General features: G+C 46.1%; 1 long non-coding RNA gene across 2 annotated transcripts; it reads right to left on the reverse strand.

Moving 5' to 3' along the window:
* Positions 1 to 1,678: 1,678 nt before the first annotated feature.
* Positions 1,679 to 18,998, reverse strand: Gm40770. Of its 2 annotated transcripts, XR_001779648.1 has the most exons (5): positions 18,340 to 18,998; positions 17,714 to 17,781; positions 16,723 to 16,813; positions 14,619 to 14,758; positions 9,832 to 11,087 (listed from the first exon to the last, which is right to left on the reverse strand). It is a non-coding gene; the product is annotated as a predicted gene, 40770 (long non-coding RNA). The 2 variants fall into 2 exon arrangements; XR_872063.3 differs by lacking the exons at positions 16,723 to 16,813; positions 17,714 to 17,781; positions 18,340 to 18,998 and adding an exon at positions 1,679 to 2,426 and having other exon boundaries at positions 10,898 to 11,087; positions 14,619 to 15,345.
* Between the last annotated feature and the right edge of the window lie 619 nt (positions 18,999 to 19,617).

Raw genomic sequence — 19,617 nt, forward strand, 5'->3', positions numbered from 1 at the left:
AAAGATATGGGAAGAAATGGATATTCGGGCGAAGAGAATCACAAACTGAGCCAGGAACTGTCAGTTAGCACTCACTGTCCCTTTCTTCAAAAAAGCAGGTACTGTGGTTTATGCCTGCAGTTACACTTGGACTCCTCGCTGAGGTCAGAGGATCACTTGAGCCCTGTAAGTCTGAACCAGCCTGGGCAGCATAGTGATACTCCAGGTTGGCATTTTGTCTAGGCTCTGCCCCATAGTTACCTGGCAACACCCAGGTGTATTGGGATCACTATAAAAGGGGCTGCTTACCCCCTCCCCCCTCTCTCTTCTCTTGCCTTTTTACCCTCTTCCCTTTCTGTCCCTTCTCTCCCCATTCCCCTCCCTCCTCTCTCCAATGTGCTCATGACCGGCCTCTAAGCCTCTCCTCCTCCTCCTCCTCCTCCTCCTCCTCCCCCTCCTCCTTCTCCTCCTCCTTCTTCCTTCCTCCTCCTTCTCCTTCCCCTTCCCTCCTTCTCCTCCTCCTCCTCTTCTTCTTCTTCCTTCTTCCCCTCTCTCTCTCTCTCTCTCTCTCTCTCTCTCTCTCCTATCCCCTCCCCATGCCCTAAACAAACTCTATTCCATACTATATCTGTCCTATTGCTGGTCCCTGGGGGGGGGTGGGGGGGATGTCTCAGCATGGTGGGCCCGCAGAGGCACCCCTTCCCCTACACCGTACTGTGCCTCCACCAAACATACCCCTGGCTTCTTTTTCTTTTTTATAAAACACAACACTCCATCTTTAAAACAAAACAAAACAAAACAAAACAAAACAAAACAAAACAAAACAAAACAAAACAAAACAAAACATAGCTTGCTGCATCATTGTGGGCAAAGAATAGCTTTGCTTGCAACTATGTGATTAATTTCTGAGTTGAACTCATGTTCATGACTTTGGGGTGGCATTCTTAAAAGGCAATAGTATTTTTTTCTCCCTGTCTTCATTCTGGTCAAAATGTGAACCATCTTCTTCTTGCTTTTGCAGAGGACTTGGGTTTAGTTTTCAGCACCCACGCGGTGGCTCACAACCATCTATAGCCCCAGTTCCAGGGGATCTGATGCCCTCTTCTGACTTCCTTGGGCACCAGGCATGCACGTGGTACATATATGTAGACAAAACACTCATGAACATAAAATAAATCAATCTAAAAACATTTTTTAAAAAAAGTACGAGCCATCTGGTACTTGGAACTGCACAGGTAGAAGGAACTTGGGTCCCTGGCACCACGGAGTACTCTACCAGAGTTTTGCATAAATTTGGTAGCATGAATCTCAATTCTTTATCTTAATTTGAATAAATGGAGCTTAAGACATTTTATAGAGAGCCTGGTGTGGTGGCTCACACCTTTGAGCCTAACACTTGGGAGACAGAGGCAAGTGGATCTCTCAAGGCTGGCCTGGTTTACAAAGCTATATGAGAACCTGACTCAAAAAAAATTAATATGCTTCAATTTTTTTGGTGACAAGTGTTAAATGTATACAGAAGTGGATACATTGATATAAAAATTGTGTGTATACCAACAAGCAGCTTTATCCAATTCATTTATACTTGTAATCACTTCCCTTTCCCTCATTAGACTATTATGAAACAAATTCCAAATATCAGTTTTTTAATTTTAATTTATTTTTAACTGTTACATGTATGGGTATTTTGACTCCGTGTATGTCTACAGAACATGTGCATGCATGATGTCCTCAAAGGCTAGAAGGCATAGAATGTCCTGGAACTGAAGCTATAGACAACTGTGAGCCACCATGTGGGTGTCTGGATTAAACCCATGTCCTCTGGAAGGGCAGCAAATGTTCCTAACTGTCGCACCAACTCTCCAGTTCACATTACCTCTTCTGTGCGGCCATTCTCAAATGGAGGGCTCCTGATTCTTTGAGAGAAGATGAGATAACTCAGGGAAAGTGTTTCCCTTGGTTGAAAACAGAAGTAACACAAAACAAGGGATTAGGTAAAGTAGGCAGTTGTGGAAGATGAAAGGGTGTGGGGTAGGAGAGTAGAGTGGGTAGTGTTCCCACTTCTCAGACTCCATTTTCCACGCTGACTTTCACTGGGACAATCACTCTCAGCTGCAAACTCATTTGCTAGGAGTCAGTTATGTATCAGTGGCTGCTTGTGCAATTTGGTTATAGCTGAGGCCCAAGGGGATGTCTTCTAGGGTTTCTGGAAAAGTTTGCCAACTCCTCAGAAATGGCTTGCATTTACCTGGGCAATAGTCTGTGATGGAAGGTGATGGAACTACAGCCAAGACGATCAGAGTAGTGAGATGGCAGGAAACCTTGTTCTCTGTGCCCCCCACTCTGTGGTTTGTCCTGCAATTCTAAGCCCTCTTAAAGCTTGCCCTCAATGGATCTTTGCATGACACGAACCACCGTTCCAGAATTTGGCTTCGTTAAATCATTTCCTACAAAAGAAAAACAATTACATGGTGCCTCCCTCCTCCAATTAAGAATATTTTCTTGGTCCTTATTAGGTAAAACAAAACAAAACAACAAACCATATTTTTGACAGCTTTTCATAAAACTTATCATTTCCTTTTTTTAAGATTTATTTTTATTATTATATGTAAGTACACTGTAGCTGTCTTCAGACACTCCAGAAGAGGGCATCAGATCTCATTACAGATGGTTGTGAGCCACCATGTGGTTGTTGGGATTTGAACTCAGGACCTTTGGAAGAGCAGTCCGTGCTCTTAACCACTGAGCCATCTCTCCAGCCCAAAACTTATCATTTCTACAGATTCTGGCTTGTTCTGAGGGCAATGGTGGTGTCTGAAGATAAGGAAAAATAGCTGGTATGGAATCTGTTCTGTAAAGGTGAGTATGAGTATTCTGGATAAAGACATTCAGTGTGTTGCGTATAAATCCCGCTTTCCTTCTGCTAATAGTCCTTCGTAGGAGCATCCCGTGAAGTCTTATTTACTTAATGTACCCAACTCCAAATAGTATCTCTTAAAGCTACATCCTTCAAACAGTCACATGGGGGAACAGAGAGATGGCTCAGCCGTTAAGAACATTGATTGCTTTTCCAGAGGACCTAGATTTGATTCCCAGAACCTATATGGTTACTCACAACCATCTGACTCCAGTCAGAGGTGGTCCTATGACTCCTTCTGGCCTCTGAAGGTACCAGGCACGCGTATGGTATAGTCATGCGTGCTGGCAAAACACTCACGCACAGAAGTTAAATGAAAGCAACCAACCAGCTATTGGTCCAGAGGGTGGAGAGCTTAAACAGACGCTTAGAGAAGACCTCCGTCTTCAGGGTAGTGTTGCAGTCGTGGGCCAGCATTGCTTGGGCGTGGTTTTATTTTACATTAGCAAATCAAACAACTTTGTTATCTAGATTCCAAGGTATAGTGAGTATTAATCCCAGAGATGTTACTAGTGAAGAATGATCACTCTGGGGGAAAAAAAAAATCCCAGAAGGTAGAAGGCATTCCTGGCAACAAGCGTAGATCGCCCCCTGCTGGCAAGGACTAGCAAAGGCCAGCACAAACGGCAGAAAATGCGGTCAAGAATGATATACCCAGAATAGGAGAGCAGAAGTTACAGGGAAGTTTGTATTTATCATCCTAATTGTCAGACAGACAAACTGGGGGCTTCCATGGTTGGAGGGTCTAGCATGCCCCAAAGACATATGTGTAAGTGAAGGCTGCAGGTGACTTAAAGAAGCAAAGACTGAGTGTGAAAGTGAAGCTAGTGGCCAAGTCACAAGCCAGAGTGGTACAAGAGTCAGCTTGGTAGATCCCAACCTTCCTAAAGCCGCGACCCTCCTCAAGCTGTGGAGACCCCAACCATAAAATTACTTTCACTGCTACTTCATAGCTGTAATTTTGCTACTGTTATGAATCGTTGTGTAAACATCTGATATTTTTGATGGTTTTAGGGGACCCCTGAGGATGGGTCATCGACCTCCAAAGGGAGTCGCGACCCACAGGTTGAGAAGTGCTGCCGGTAGGGCTCCCTGAATCATTCAGCCGTCAGTGTAGAAACAGCAACGCTTTCCAAGGTGCCGGCTTTACCAACACTTTGTCCAGAACTAGAGGAACTATTCAAAATGTTTGAACTATTCAAACTAAACAAATTCAAACTTGTAGAAGTTCCTGGCTAGGAGTCACCTCGTCGCTACCAACCCCCTGGCTTATTTGTGAGAAGATTGAGAGATCTGACTTTACGACAACTGCGGAACCTCAGAGATGGCACCATTTGAAATCACCAGCTGCTGTCACTTGGACCTCAAGCTTTTGGGCAGCCCTCAGGCATCCTGTTTTGTTAAAGGCAAACGCAACGGGCTCAAGCGTTCTTTCAGCCGCGACTGTAATAAATTGCCTAGACATAATAGACGCTTAATCCATGTGTGGAAGCAAATGAACTAATCATTAAATCAGGCGTATTGGAGGCCTATAATTTGGCGAGGTCTCAGAAGACTGATTCACTTATATATTCGTCTGCTTCTTGCCTTATAATTATTATGTCTTCCTCCGCGGGGATTTGAGAAAGCTTGTAATAGAACATGCGGCAAATAGGAAATATAAATAATAAATAAAGCCAGCATCAGGAGACACGTACGTTAGGCAAACACAAGTTAGTTGAATGGAATGGAATGCTCAAGCAATAAGACAGCACCTAATTATCTAAGCCCAGCTGCAAATTGGTACTAGATTTTCTGCTGAAAGAAACGGAAGCAGGGCATGGTTATTTTAGTTTCTTAAGATTTATAGGAAATTAACTTTAAGATAGAGTTTTGATCTGCTGTTCTATTCTTAGAACTTTATGGGGATATGGCAAACAACCCTGGATACTGTTCTAATGCAAATTCTTTTTTTCTTTTTCTCTTTTCTCTTTCTTTCTTTCTTTCTTTCTTTCTTTCTTTCTTTCTTTCTTTCTTCTTTCCTTCCTTCCTCCCTCCCTCCCTCCCTCCCTCCCTCCCTCCCTCCCTCCCTCTCCCTTCCTTCCTTCCTTCCTTCCTTCCTTCCTTCCTTCCTTCCTCTCTCTCTCTTTTCTCTTTTCTTTTCCTTTTTCTTTTTATTTCTTTTCTTTTCCTCCCCCCCCCCTCCCGAGACAGGGTTTCTCTGTGTAGCCCTGGATGTCCCGGAACTCACTCTGTAGACCAGGCTGGCCTTGAACTCAGAAATCCGCCTGTCTCTGCCTCCCAAATGCTGGGATTAAAGGTGTGCGCCACCACTGCCCGGCTCTATCGAAAATTCTATAGAGCTTTCTCACAGCTACGTGCTAGAGTATGAAGCTTTCTCACAGCTATGTGCTATAGTATGAACCTCTAGCATAGCTGGTTCTCAGCCTTCCTAATGCTGCAACCCTTTAATACAGTTCCTCATGCTGTGGTGACCCCTTTAACTATAAAATTATTTTCATTGCTATTTCATAACTGTAATTTTGCTACTGTCATGAGTTGTAATGTAAAGATCTGCTGTGCAGAATATCTGATATACCGACCCCTATGAAAGGGTCATTCGACACTCCCCGGGGATCTCTACCCACAGGTCGAGAACTGCTGCTGTAGCATGGCCTTCATAGCTCACTGAAAGCAATTTAGTAGACATCAAGGAAATATTGCTGAGTTGGAAACTTTCAAAGTGTGGACGAAATCAAAGAAATCACCTGTACGTATCCCATTCCATAGTTTTCTATCAGCATCACCTTGAACCAGACATTTAATATGGGTGAGAAACATCATATACTCTCTACTAAGGCGGAAGCATGGTTGTTCTATACTGTCCTTTGGTGCTAATGTGTGCTTTAGCTATCAAGTGAAGTTTCGGGGTTTTTTTTTTGTTTGTTTGTTTGTTTTTGTTTTCGAGACAGGGTTTCTCTGTATAGCCCTGGCTATCCTGGAACTCACTTTGTAGACCAGGCTGGCCTGGAACTCAGAAATCTGCCTGTCTCTGCCTCCCAAGTGCTGGGATTAAAGGCATGCACCACCCCTGCCTGGCTGTAAAGTTTCTTTTAGGAGTTTTGAAGGAAAAGTGAGTTAAGCGTCTAACGAAAAATCATCTTTGGGATGGATGCCCAGCTACAACTTCCTGACTGGAAGACGTCTGTGTTAGTATTCTGAGTGCTCATGGCTATGGTGGCCGGTGGCTGGTGGCTCAGTAAGATAGTTCATGGTCAGGAATGTTCATGCAACTGCAGTTGGACAGTGGCTGGAAGCACCCAACCTGGACACACTCACTCACATGCCTCCTGCCAAGCTGGGCAGATTCAGTCAGCGGGAGACTGGAACAGGGGAGCTTTCTGGGCCATTAAATATCTATGGACCTAACAGGCTCAGGACTCAGCTCTAAAGTGCTCTTAACCACTGAGTCATCTCTCCAGCCCAACACCGACTTTCTTAGTGTTAGGTTCAGAGCAGTCCCCAAATGGTGGTGCTGGAGACAATGTCCTTCCCTTCTAGCTTGCTTATCAAGATGACTGGTACTAAGTAAACAGGGGGCTAAAGGTGGGTTTCTGTTTACCAGGCATGTTCCTTAAACCACCAGGACCCTCCTTAACCACTCCAAAGGTCTACTACGTTGAGCAAGGGCATCTAATTCTTAGCCTGTATCAGCTCAATGACCTCATCTGTTGTCATATAAAACCTGCTTGCTTTCTCATCATTTTGTGTGTCTGTCCGTCTGCCCCCACCCCATGGCCTTGACAAGTTTGATCCCCAATAAAACTTTTTTGTACCCACAGAAGAGCCGTCTAGTTGAGTGACTTCACAGTTCCACATAACAGAAGAATTTATTTAGACTATGAATAACAGTGGTGTCAGAAAGGCTTCATCTGTTGCTTCATTTAAACTGAGGCTCCTCAATAAATGAAAAGGGAAGGGAAGGTCTCCAGCTTGTCTGTTTCAGTCTGGCCTTATCTGTGCTCATGTGGTTAGTTGCATCCCAGATCTCCATTACGGGCTACTGCAATAAAAACTCCAACCCCACATCACACCCATGGAATTGGATTTCAACTCTAAATCCAAGGAGTTCTGAGTTCCTTTTATATGTCATTGAAGGAGCCACAAATGACCAGAGGTGTGTTTGACCGAATTCTGAGCGTCCAGGAGCCCAGCTCCACCAGCATTCCTGAGAGCACACTGGGGTCCTGCACACACACACACACACACACACACACACACACACACCAGGCTAGCAGGGTGTAGCTGGTTATGATGGGAAGTGCTCTGCAACCCCCAAGGCTTGTGGCAAATATGGCCCCTCATTCTCTAAACAGTTCAACTGTCAAAATTTTAAAATAGGTACAGAGAGGGACAATATACATGCAGGATTAGGGTTAGGAGTCCAGATGAGAGGAGAGAGTTTCCAATCCCGCTGGGGTCTCTTTGGGGCTGAGAGGGATGGCGAGTGTCGATGTCCCAAAGGAAACACACTGAGCCAGGAGTCTTGTCGAAGCAGGAAATAAACTTTATGGCATCAGCCTCTTGCTTATATAAGTTCGGAACATAGGGAGAGGGATTTTTGGTGGGGTAAGATGATGTAAGAGGCAGGGAAGGTTGACGGAGGGTATGGAGTGACTGACAGGGTCAAGGGCAAAGCTCTACATCAGCAATGGCAGGGCAGAGGCAGGGCCAGACAGGTCTTGCTGAGTCTCCCCGATACGGAAGTGACTGAGACAGGTCTCAAAACTCAAGCCAGGATTGGGTTTGTCCTCAAGGCCCAAACCAGGGCCAAAATGGGGGGTCCAACACAAAAGCCACAATCCTGAGTGTTAGCGTTCATTTCTTCTAGGCTCTGCCCCACAGTTACCTGGCAACAGCCAGATGTGCCTGACTCACTATGAACTGGGCTGCTTGCCCCATCCTCACTCTCTTATCCTCTTACCCTCTCTGTCCCTTCTCTCCCCATTCCCCTCCCTCCTTCCTGGCCGGCCTTTCCTCTCCCTTCCCTTCTCTCTCTCCTTCTTCCTCTTCTTCTCCCTCTCTCTGCCTTTCTCTCTCTCTTCAACTGCCTTCCCGATGCACTAAATAAACTCTATTCCATACTATATCTGTCATATGGCTGGTCCCACAGGGGGAAGGGATGTCTCGGCATGGGCCTGCAGAGGCACCTCCTTTCCCCATGCTATACTGTGCCTCTACCAAACATATCCTGGTTCTTTCATTCTTTTTTTATAAAACACAGTCCTGAGTAGGTTGGTTTGATTCCATGTGCCTTCACACACTTGTGCCACCAGCACACAGATTCACTGTGCGTCTTCTCAGTCTGTACCCCGCCCCCACTGGGAGTGAACCATCAGTCTAGTGGCAGTCACCATTGATTAGGATTTTAGACTTCTTTCCCTTCTCTTCTTTTCCCTTTTCTTCTCTTTTTCTCTCTCTCTCTTTTTTTTTAATTGGAGAGTGGATTTTAGTTTCCTTGCTTGGGTTTGTTTTAGCAGGGTCATATCATGGAACCCCAGCTGTCCTTGAATTCACAAAGCTACAGCTGCCTCTGCCTACTGACTGCTTAGGGGATTAGAAGTGTTTGCCACCAAGTCTGGTCTACTTTGTTGTTTGTTTGTTTGTTTGTTTGTTGAGACAGGGAGAGTATACTTTATGTTGGTAAACTGACATGTGCCGTGTGAGCTCGCTGAGATTCTGGTTCTGGACTTGGGGCTTCTTCTTCCTCCATTGCAGAACCAAACATGTCTATCTCTAAGTATTCTCCAAGGGCCCCTGTGTGGGGACGGGTGGCTGCCTTAACACTGACAGGGAGAAAGCAACAGTTTAAGAGTAAAACTACGTTTGGCCAGCCCTGGCGGTACCCACCTAGCACCTCAGAACTCAGGAGGCAGAGGTGGGCAGATCCCTGTAAGTTCGAGGCCAGCCTGGTCTACCCAGTGAATTCCAGGCCAGCCAGGGCTACACAGCTAGACCCTGTCTCAAAAACAAACAAATCAACAATCCCCCCAATAACATTATGTCCTTGAAAATATCTAGAACATTGACCATTTCCAACAGAAATTACTATTGTTTATCCTGTGATATAAAAGTGCCTGTGCTGAGAGAATCCAGGTGTTCAGCCCCTCATGAGAAGCCCATCTGTGGAGACAAATGTCAACCAGAATCTGCCCTAACCTCTGCAGGGCTCTGTGAGCACATGACTTGATGATGTCATTTCTATTCATTACTCTTCTTTTATTCATAAACTTTACTCAAATGGACACTCTGCTTTGCCTGGGGATTCTCCATATTAGGAACTCCAACTGACCGCCTCAATGGGGCTTCTCAGGTGATGTCTGCTAATTGCTTTATCTTATGTGTATGTGTGCTTGTGTATGTGTGTTCAGCCTGCATGTGTGGGCCACATGCGTGTGGTGCCCTTAGGGGCTAGAAGAGGGCCTCAGATCTCTTGGGACTGGAGTTACAGATGGTTGTGAGCCACCATGCTGGTGCTAGGTTACGAACCCTGGGACTTCTGATAGAGCAGCCAGTGCTCTTAACCGCTGAGCCACTTCTCTAGCCCCTGCTACATGCTTTGAGTACGCAATTTGAAGATTCCTTGCCGTCCATCTGGCTGTCTCATACCTGCTATGTATTCTTTCCCTTTAGCTTGCTATATTCTTGACAAACTCAGTTAAAGTGGACATATGGCTATATAGATCATCCACTGGACTGTAAAGAATACGTAGCCCACATTCAATTCAAACTTGCTATGTAGCCGAAGATGACCTCTGCTTCACAGATGCTGGGGTCATAGGTGTGTGCTACCATGTCTGGCCTTCACTGATTAGTTTTGTCTACTTCTGGATTTGTAAAAGTGGAATTACATGGTATATAAATATAGATTTTTAAAAAATTTTTTTGTTTCTTATACTCAACTTAATATCTGTGCAACCAATGTGTTACTTGTAGCAATGTTTTTTTGTTTTGTTTTGTTTTGTTTTCCTGCCTCATTCCTGTGTACTATCCCAATCTTATAAATACCCTGCAGTGCATTGAGCTATTAATCTGTAGAGAAGCACGAGGCTCTTTTTTGTCTGGCTGATACGAAGGAAACCTTGACAGACCCTCCTCCTACCTGCCAGGCCCACTTCACCTTCTGCTTTGTTTGTGGACAGTCATCCCTTTGTACTTTTTGTTTGTTTGTTTTTGTTTTTTTTGAGACAGGGTTTCTCTGTATAGCCCTGGTTGTCCCTTTGTACTTTCAGGCTACCTTGCTTATATCCCTGTAAGAGTCTCAAAATTGCTGAAGGAAGACCCCAGACTCAGATAGTATGCAAAGACAAACAACATTTTTTCTGCAGAAACAACCAGGGGTTAACCATTCTTTAAAATGGCGACCCAAGACAAAGGCACGCAGGGCTTATAAGAAGGGAACTGGGGGAACCTCTAGAAGGATTGGGTAATCTAAAATTGCACTGTTGGGTGCTAGGGGGTCACAGCTGGCCAGCGGTCTGCATTCTTATGTCATGAATGTTTAGTCATAGGATGAGATAGGGCTGCCCAGCGCAGATGGTCCATCCTGAGATAAGACATTTCCCTACTTCTGTGGTTATCCCCAGGCTACTCTTTGGGAGGGGGTTTTATGAGCTTACTGTGGATTTTACGGTCTGTTCCTGGAGCTGGTGCCTTACGTCTTCTTTTGGTAATCAGGTTTGGTCTTTAAGCGGAGACAAATGGAGTTTATGTCAACCTTTCAAACCCATGCTAAGAAACAAGCTTAGTTTCTGGCCAGTCAAGGTGCGACACGGTCGATTGGTGAATTTAGGACTGTTGTATTTCCACTGAAGTAAAAGACAGCTGAGAGAGGTCCCCAAACCCTCCCTTTCCTCTCTTCTTATCTCTGGAATGAGGTTTCGTGCTAGCGTCTTTAGGTCTAACTAGGAGTCTTCCGAGAAGGCTCAGTGATCACCCACTGACAGACCCGTCACTGCTGACCTTTTTCGTAGAGAATGCGTGGAGACCATATCGCCCAGGCTTCCTTGTAGTTTAGTGGGGTGGAGGGACTGAGTTTTACATCAGTAAGCAGAAGTCCATGGCCCGCTGTGAATCTCATGATAATCCTCTTCTGCATGGTTCCCCGAGTTCTTTCTTTTTCTGCCTTCTGGGTGGTGACCTTCATAACAAGCTAAGATGGAAAAGCCAACCTTGGTTCTTAAGGGACTGTGGAGAACGGAGGCTTCTCCTCGATTCTCAGTCCTCCAGCCCCCAGCTCACCACCTAGAGCTGTGCTCCCTGAGAGTGAAAAATGAATGTTCATTGTGTTTGGGCCCTTAGACAATCTTGGGGTTAACTGAATACAGCTGTCAGTCATGCTTACAGGTATCTCTGAGATACACTACTTATTAAAGAGTTAAAAGTTATTATAGTAAAAGTAATACAGATGCAAAAAAATAGTTTAGGACAGTCTAAAATACAATTATAAACCTTCCACCTCCCTTTCCACCTAACTGGTAGCTAGGCCTACATGTCCTAACACGTTCAGCTATATCTATCTTAATTCTCTTGTTATTTCTGCCTAATCTCTTCTACTTACCATTTTATTTATTTATTTATTTATTTAATCTAGTGGCTTCTGACTAGACTATGTATGATGACGAGTTCCCGAGGCGTTTTGTAACCCAGTGTGTTTCCAGAGTGCTGTAAGAGACTAGTATGGACTGAGTGGTTTAAGCAGTAAGCATTGAATTTTTGAGTTCTGGAACCTGGAAGTGACTGCTGAGAAGTGTGGGGGCTTTTCTGGGACTCCTGCTTGAGGTTTGTAATAAAGACCCAGAGACGTTTGTATACCATAAGGCTGTTGGCCTTTGCTGGAACAGAACCTCAGCTACCATCTGAAGTTAACCCCAAACCCCTGCCACTGTGTCCCTTCATGTGGCTCTCCTGTCCTGTCCCTCCATCCCCGCTCCCCCACCCCAAGCTGCCAGCTCTTTATTCTCCAAAAAGCCACATTTCAGAAAGAGAAGCAGTATGGTGTGGGGGAAGGGGGTGCCTCTGCGGGCCCATGCTAAGGCATCCCTTCTCAGTGAGGGACCCTATATACTATACTATATATGGTATAGTATAGAATAGAGTTTATTCGGAGCATGGGGAGAGGAGTTGAGACACATGGAGGGGTAGGGAGGGGAGTGGAGGGGGGAAGCAGGAGCAAGAGGAGAGAGCAAGAGCAAGAAGGCAAGAGAGCGCGGAGGGGAAGAGCAGCCCCTTTTATAGTTGCCAGGTAACCTTGGGGCAGAGCCTAGACTAACAACTCCGTTTGCTTTTTAACATGGTAATCTCAGAGAGCCAGTCCTTTGAGCTGGTGAATAAGGACACGGATTTACATAAAGAGAGCTCAGGATAGGAAGATGCCAAACAATCTGCCAGCACTTAGTTCTCTGCTCTGCACTGTGGTTGACAATTGAAAATTCAGGGGCAGTGATGGTGCACGCCTTTAATCCCAGCACTTGGGAGGCAGAGGCAGGGGGATTTCTGAGTTCGAGGCCAGCATACTCTACAGAGTGAGTTCCAGGACAGCCAGAGCTACACAGAGAAACCCTATCTCGAAACAAACAAACAACAAAAAAGAAAAGAAAAAAAGAAAAAGAAAATACAGAGACACACCTATAGGCCACTTGACGCAATGGGGCGGTGTGTGTGTGTGTGTGTGTGTGTGTGTGTTCATGGATTGGCATCGACCCTGTGTGTAGTCCTTTGGTTCAAACAGAAGCAGCAGAGATTTCTGGAGCCCTTTCATAAGGGCACTAATGGCATTCAGAAGGCTCCGTTCTCATGAACTGTTTGGTTTCAGCTCCTGGACAAGGGGCAGAGGTGCATATTTTACATAACAAAGCAGACCTGGCCTCCAGGATCTCCCAGAATCCCTCAGTCCCTACCTGTCATACCCTGCCCCCAACCCTGAACTCTCCAGCTCAGAGGCTGGGCTGCCCTTCCCCTACAGCCTCTTCCCTATATAATCCAGACATTTTGGTATCTCAAGGTCTTTCTCTCTTCTTCTCTCTCTCTTCTTTCTCTGTACGCAAGCCCTTTCTTCCCATCCCCCACCCGGCCCCATAGCGACTCCCCGGCCTCAATCCTTGGGGGCAGCCTCGCGATAAACCTGCCTTCAACACACTCTAATCTGGTTTGAGTCGGCTCATTTCACCCTCGGAGAAATGACCTATCACTAACCCCTTCTCAAGGCTCCACCCCGTAACGCCATCACACTGAGGCCTGGGGGCCAACCTAGGAATTTTAGTGGCCACGGGTATAGATCTTCAATCTTTTACCCTAAGGAAGTTTTAGGCAGAGAGGAAATAACGTGTGAGAAGGGCTATCACACTTTGTAATCACACGAAGATGAACAGTTCAATGTGGGACAAATAAAAACCGGGAATCAAATTAGTGTGACTTTTCACTTCACACTTTCCTGGCGAGGCTAGGAAGCTGCCGAGATGGAGTGATGCTTCTGGTATGTTGGCCATGGGTTCACCTCTAGAAATGTTCTCAGGTGCTCAAGGGACAGCAGGAGTAAAGGTGGAGAAAAAGAGCTGGCATTGGTAAATTACCTTCTCTTTCTTTCTTGGAAACCGTCGGATGCTGTGTAGACAGGATTCCCTCCCTTTCTGCAGTGCCCCAGACAAGGTGGGTTATGAAGAACAAACCAGGTTTGCTAACTTGCTGTCTTACTTTTCTTTTCCTATTGCTGTGACAAAACACCCCAGGAAAGCTATTTAGCAAGGAAGGGTTTATTCCAGGTCACAATCCTACTGTGCAATCGTTGTGGGGGAAGTCACGGGAACTTGGTCATATATTGCATCATCTGCACCCAGGAAGCAGATAAGGATGCATGGACTTGGTGGTTCTCTTTCTCTCTGTGTCTCTCTCTCTCTTTTACATAGTCTGAAACCAAAGTCAGGGAATGGTTGTTGTGTTTTATAGAAAGATGAGGAGAGGGCTGGTGAGATGGCTCAGTGGGTTAGAGCACCTGACTGCTCTTCCGAAGGTCCAGAGTTCAAATCCCAGCAACCACATGGTAGCTCACAACCATCCGTAACGAGATCTGACTCCCTCTTCTGGAGTGTCTGAAGACAGCTACAATGTACTTACATATAATAAATAAATAAATCTTAAAAAAAAAAAAAAAGAAAGAAAGATGAGGAGAGAAGGACTATGTTTTGGTGGGTGTGTATGTAGCCAGGCATGGGGGAAGGGGGTGCCTCTGCCAGCCCAGCCCATGCTGAGGCATCCCTTCCCCCTGAGGGACCAGTCACACACCGGTATAATTCTGGGCATGGAGGGGAGTTGAAAGGGTAGTAGAGACAGAGAAAGTTAGAGAGAGAGAGAGAGAGAGAGAGAGAGAGACAGACAGACAGACAGACAGACAGACAGAGAGGAGTAGAGGCTAGGGATGGGCACGTGGAGGGGGGGAGGGGATGGGCAAAAGGACGGAGTGGAGACAGAAGGCAAGAGAGCAAGAGAGAGCAGAGGGGGCAAGCAGCCCCTTTTATAGTGAGTCAGGCACACCTGGCTGTTGCCAGGTAACTATGGGGCAGAGCCTAGACAAAATGCTAACAATGGTGCCCCCACTTTTAGTGTAAATCTTCCTAGCTCTATTAACCTGATTAACATATTCATTGGAGGCACGCCCCAGGATCCAAATAATCCCAGAGCTCCATACCTGGATGTTAAGCTCCCAAGTGGTTCCGGATTCTGTCAAGTTGACAGTTAACACATAACACTTGCCTAAGGTCTCAGAGAAGCAACATGTCATCTTCACACACCACTTCATTTCACGGCGGGTGCTAATTAATCTTTTGTCTGCAAAAATTGAGATCTGTGAGCTGGTTAAGGTCAAACCCCTCTGTGGGGTGACTTGGGCAAGCCAAGTGTCTTGCACATCCAGTTTTGTAAACAGATATTAGGTTACCAATTAAGCCATTCCACCTGAGCCAGCAGCCTCTCTTGCTCCAACCCACAGGGGGCAGGGAGACAGCAGTGCATTTGTTTCTAGGGCCTGGGAAGCTATGCTTTGAAACCATATTAAAATCATATTTGAATTGCTGTCAGCTTAACGCAGAGTTGGCCTGAAGTCCCGAAGTGAGAATCGACTGTCCCATAACAGATCAATAAAGCGATAGCCGCATCTATAGCCCACCAGAGTCCTTGACAAAGTGATACAAATTTTGTGTTAGCTTAAAAAGAATCATTTAAACACTGTGCAGCCTTCAGGTATCAGTCCTGAGAAGATTGTGGGGGGACAGTTCCTATATAGAAAAAACAAAAAAACAAAAACAGAAACGCATTTCTTTGTTCTCTGCATCATGTCCAAGATGACTTCTGTGTTGATTCACGTTACTAAGCCAATGACATCATTTAAAATCCACCCACTGAATGTTTACCGAATCCTTTCTCCTGTCAGCAACTCCACAGTTAGGTTTGTTTTGTTTTATTTCAGACAGCGATGAGAACAGAAATTCCTATTGGTGAGGGCAGGTCTCATGACTCTGTCACTGTTGGGGATAAATCATGGGGAGAATCTGCCTTCTACTGGATGTACTACCATTGGTCAATGCTGACCTACCAGGCTAGCAGTTGGGAACCCCACTTAAAACAATAATAGATGGTGTGGTGAGGGTGTTAGACATTCAGTCTCTGCACTTGGGAGTCAGAGGCAAGGAGATCCAGAGGGAGTGGCACTATTAGGAGGTGTATCCTTGTGAGAGTAGGTTTAGCTTTGATGGAGGAAGTGTGTCACTGGTGTGGGCTATGTGATCCCCTGTGCTTAAGCCAGGCCTAGTGTGGTGGCATTATCCTTCCTGCTGCCTACAGCTACCTCACCAGCACCAGGTCTGTCTGCATGATATCAGGCTTCCCACCACGACTATAATGGACTGAACCTCTGACCTGTAAGCCAGCCCCAATGAAATGTTTTCCTTTATAAGAGTTGTTGTGGTCATGGTGTTTCTTCACAGCAATACAACCCCCCCACACCCCCCACACACACAAAAGACACTACTACAAACCATTCTATGAACTTAGCTCTGCAAGAGCTAAGATTTTTCTTTAAGAATAGAGATGGATGGGCTGGAGAGATGGCTCAGTGGCTAAGAGCACTGACTGCTCTTCCAGAGATCTTGAGTTCAAATCCCAACAACAGCACGATGGCTCACAACCATCTGTAATGGGATCTGATGCTCTTTTCTGGGGGCATGAAGACATACTCATATACATAATGCAGATGTAAGTATGTACTCATATGCATAAAATAAATCTAAAAAAAGTAAAGAATAGAGATAGCTCAGTGGTTAAGACCACTTGTTCTTGTAGAAGGCCCTGGTTTGATTCCAAGCACCCACATGATGGCTCCTAGCCATTCATAACAACATCGGTTCCAAGGTGCACATGATACACAGATACATATTGCAAGAAAATACACATGCATATAAAATAAAATAAATCTAAAAAAACAATTTAAATGCCATCCTTGAAAAAAACAAAAGAATGGGGGTGGGGGTGGAGGTGGACTAGAGAGATGGCTATGCAGTTAAGAGCACTTGTTGCTCTTCAAGAGGACCCTGGTTTGGTTCCCAGCACCCACATGGCAGTTTGCAACTGTGACTACAGCTCCAGGGGGACCCATTGCTCTCTTCTAGCTTCTTCAGGCATCAGGCATACATGTGGTCCACAGACATGCATGCTGGCAAACACCCATACACACAAGCAACAACAACACAGAGTCAGGCTGGTGAGGTGATTCAGTGTGTAAATCTGAATTTACATACCTGTCGCCAAGCTTGCCACCCCGAGTCTGATCCTCAGAGCAAGAGCCACATGGTAGGAGAGAACTGAGTGTCACGAGATATATTCTAACCTCTGTGTACACAAAATAAATTAATATATTTTTAAAAAAGGAGACAGTCTGTACCCTGCCCCAACACCATCAGTAGGGCTCAGTCCAGACACAGACAATTGAGTTACGTCAACGCTGTGTACCCAGCTAGCATCTCTGTTGAGACCTTCTGAGGTGCTAATTACAGTTGGGAATTAATCATTATTCTAACTGAGCCAGAGTCTTATTTTCTACTCAAGCTTCTCATTATTAAGTTTGCATGAATTGCTGAGCACTGGTGTAAATTACCATTCAGCGATGCACATTAAACACTCAGAGCGGTCGGTTTTTACCTTGCAAGCCTATCGTGCGAATCTGTTTGCACCAAAATCGGTTAACTGCTTATTGTAAAATTCCATTTTTCTTTCTTTCTCCTAGCTTACTTTCACGATCCCAGGAGTTTTAGCGGGCTGTTTGTTCTTCCCCTTTCGTGCTCTGAAACCTAATGTGACTCCATTGGAAGTTCTGTCCTTTCCAGAAAGTCACCTAGCTCAGAAAAAAAAGTGTCCTTACAGATTTGGTGTAAGAAACCTTTGCTCAAGGAAGGGTGCTCCTGTCTTTATATTGGAGCCAGTAGGACTCAGCTGCAGGAACGTTGAGAGGAGAGGGCAGAGATCGCCTCTGGCTCCTCCCCCCCTTCCCCCCCCCCCCCCCCCCGCCCCGTGGGTGAATCAGGTACTGGGGATGCCTGGATGCTGGAAACTGCCCCTCTCCAAGTGGATTAGGTGCTAGGATGTTGGGAGCCCTCACTGGGCGAGTCACGTGATGGGATGCTAGCCTCGTTGGGCCTGCCGTTTTCACAGGTTTTCCTACTTGGCATCCCTGAACATTCAGAGGTTCTTCTCTGAACCTAAGGTTGCCAAGGAGAGATGCAAGATACAGACCGGAATTGTAGAACTAAGCGGGTGCCCATTTCTTGTTCTCAAAGAAGTAAAATCTCCAAAGAGATACTCTGAAAGACAGGAATGAGCCTAGTTAGCATTGAGGTGAGAACCCTAAGCCTCTAAGCTGGGATTCAAGGAGCAAGGCGGGCTGGCGAGATGGCTCAGTGGTTAAGAGCGCCGAATGCTCTTCTAAAGGTCCCGAGTTCAAATCCCAGCAACCACATGGTGGCTCACAACCATCCATAACGAAATCTGATGCCCTCTTCTGGGGTATCTGAGGGCAGCTACAGTGCTACAGTGCACTTACATATAATAAATAAATCTTTGGGGGGAAAAAATGAGCAAGGCTTATCTGAAGGGGCTGTGCAGGGCCAGGCTCCAGCCCAGAAGGGGACAGAATACTGCGGCGGAGGTATTTTAGAACTTCTGCTTGTCTATTCAGAGAACTCCAATCCCTGACACATACTGTGGCCTTTAATCTCAGCACTCAAGGGGTGGAGTCAGACAGATCTCTGAGTTCCAGGATAGTCTGCTCTACAGAATGAGTTCTGGGACAGCCAGGGCATCTCCATTCCCCTGTATCTCCATTCTCCTTGTATGTATCCCGGTCGGGATGGTTGGCTTACTGTCTTTCTCCATTTTGCCCAGTCTGTGACCTCAGCGCTCAGCTCGTCGGTGTACAGCATACTGAGCTCACCCGCCCAGTCCAGGAGGTCACGTGCCCCTACCCTGACCATAGGCGTCAGCTTCCTGCCTTCTACTCCATTTCTACTCCTTCATCCGTGCAATGTGATGTCCTCACGCTTGCAGGGGTGAAGCGTGGCACCTGGGGAGGGAGTGGTGCTTGGGGACTTTCTGTCAAGCCATGGCAAATGCATTCCTCTGAATTCTTGCTGGGCACACACACACACACACACACACACACACACACACACACACACAGAGAGAGAGAGAGAGAGAGAGAGATCAAACCACAAAATGGAATGTGTCTTTCTTCCAATAGGCTCCTCGTGTGGTGGGAATGCGGCTGGCAGGGTGTCATGTGACCTGAAGCATCCTAGCGCTTTTTAAAATGCAAGCCCACTTTTATTATCTGCAGCCCTTCAGTGATTTCCTGTTCCTCTAACTCAGAGCCCAAATCCCCCCAAATAGTCTCTGCACTAACGGGTTCCTCAGGCTTTCTCTCAGCTCCCTACGCTGCCTCTTCCTCACACTCCCTCTATCTACTTAACTTCTCATTTTTAGCTCTATGCTTCAGGCCATTCATTTCCTTACAGAAGCCTCCGTGGAGTTCCTTCCGGTAGGGCTGGTGTTCCTTTTCCAGAGCGTTTCCTCCAACTCAGTCATGAACAGTGTTATTATTGGTTATCTGTTTCTCTAATTTGACTTGTAAATTTCATGAGCGTGAGGGACACGCCCACTTCACTCATCAGTGAGAGCCTAATAGCAACCCATAAGGTGCGTGGAATGTCTGAGTACGACAGATGGTGTGCTAGTCCAGGAACGAAAAACAGAACGAGGGAGAGGCTGGGGAGCGCGGAGGGACCCCGGGTTTGTGACTCCAGCAAGAATTCAGAAGAATGCATTTTCCTTGGCTTGACATGAAGTCCCCCAAGAGGTGACCAGGAAAGGTGATCCACTCCTGTCTTACTTAGCACTGGGTGGGGGAGTGGGGGGCTAGGTAGTGGAGCTTATCTGTCCCTGCAAATGTGGACCCATTTCAGAGGAATTAAATACACCCTGTGGGGAATTACACAGTTGGTCAATGGAAGATCCAAGATCCGCTCCTTTTACAGCAAGCTGTTTTCCTCATGGGTAGGAACCACCAAGGTTCAGACTGGTCATTGCCAGGGACGTCTGTACTGCCCCTGTCTGTCTGACCAGAATCAGCAACATCTATCTTA

Source organism: Mus musculus, chromosome 10 (genome assembly GCF_000001635.26).
Source record: "Mus musculus strain C57BL/6J chromosome 10, GRCm38.p6 C57BL/6J".
In the NCBI taxonomy this organism is placed as follows: domain Eukaryota; kingdom Metazoa; phylum Chordata; class Mammalia; order Rodentia; family Muridae; genus Mus; species Mus musculus.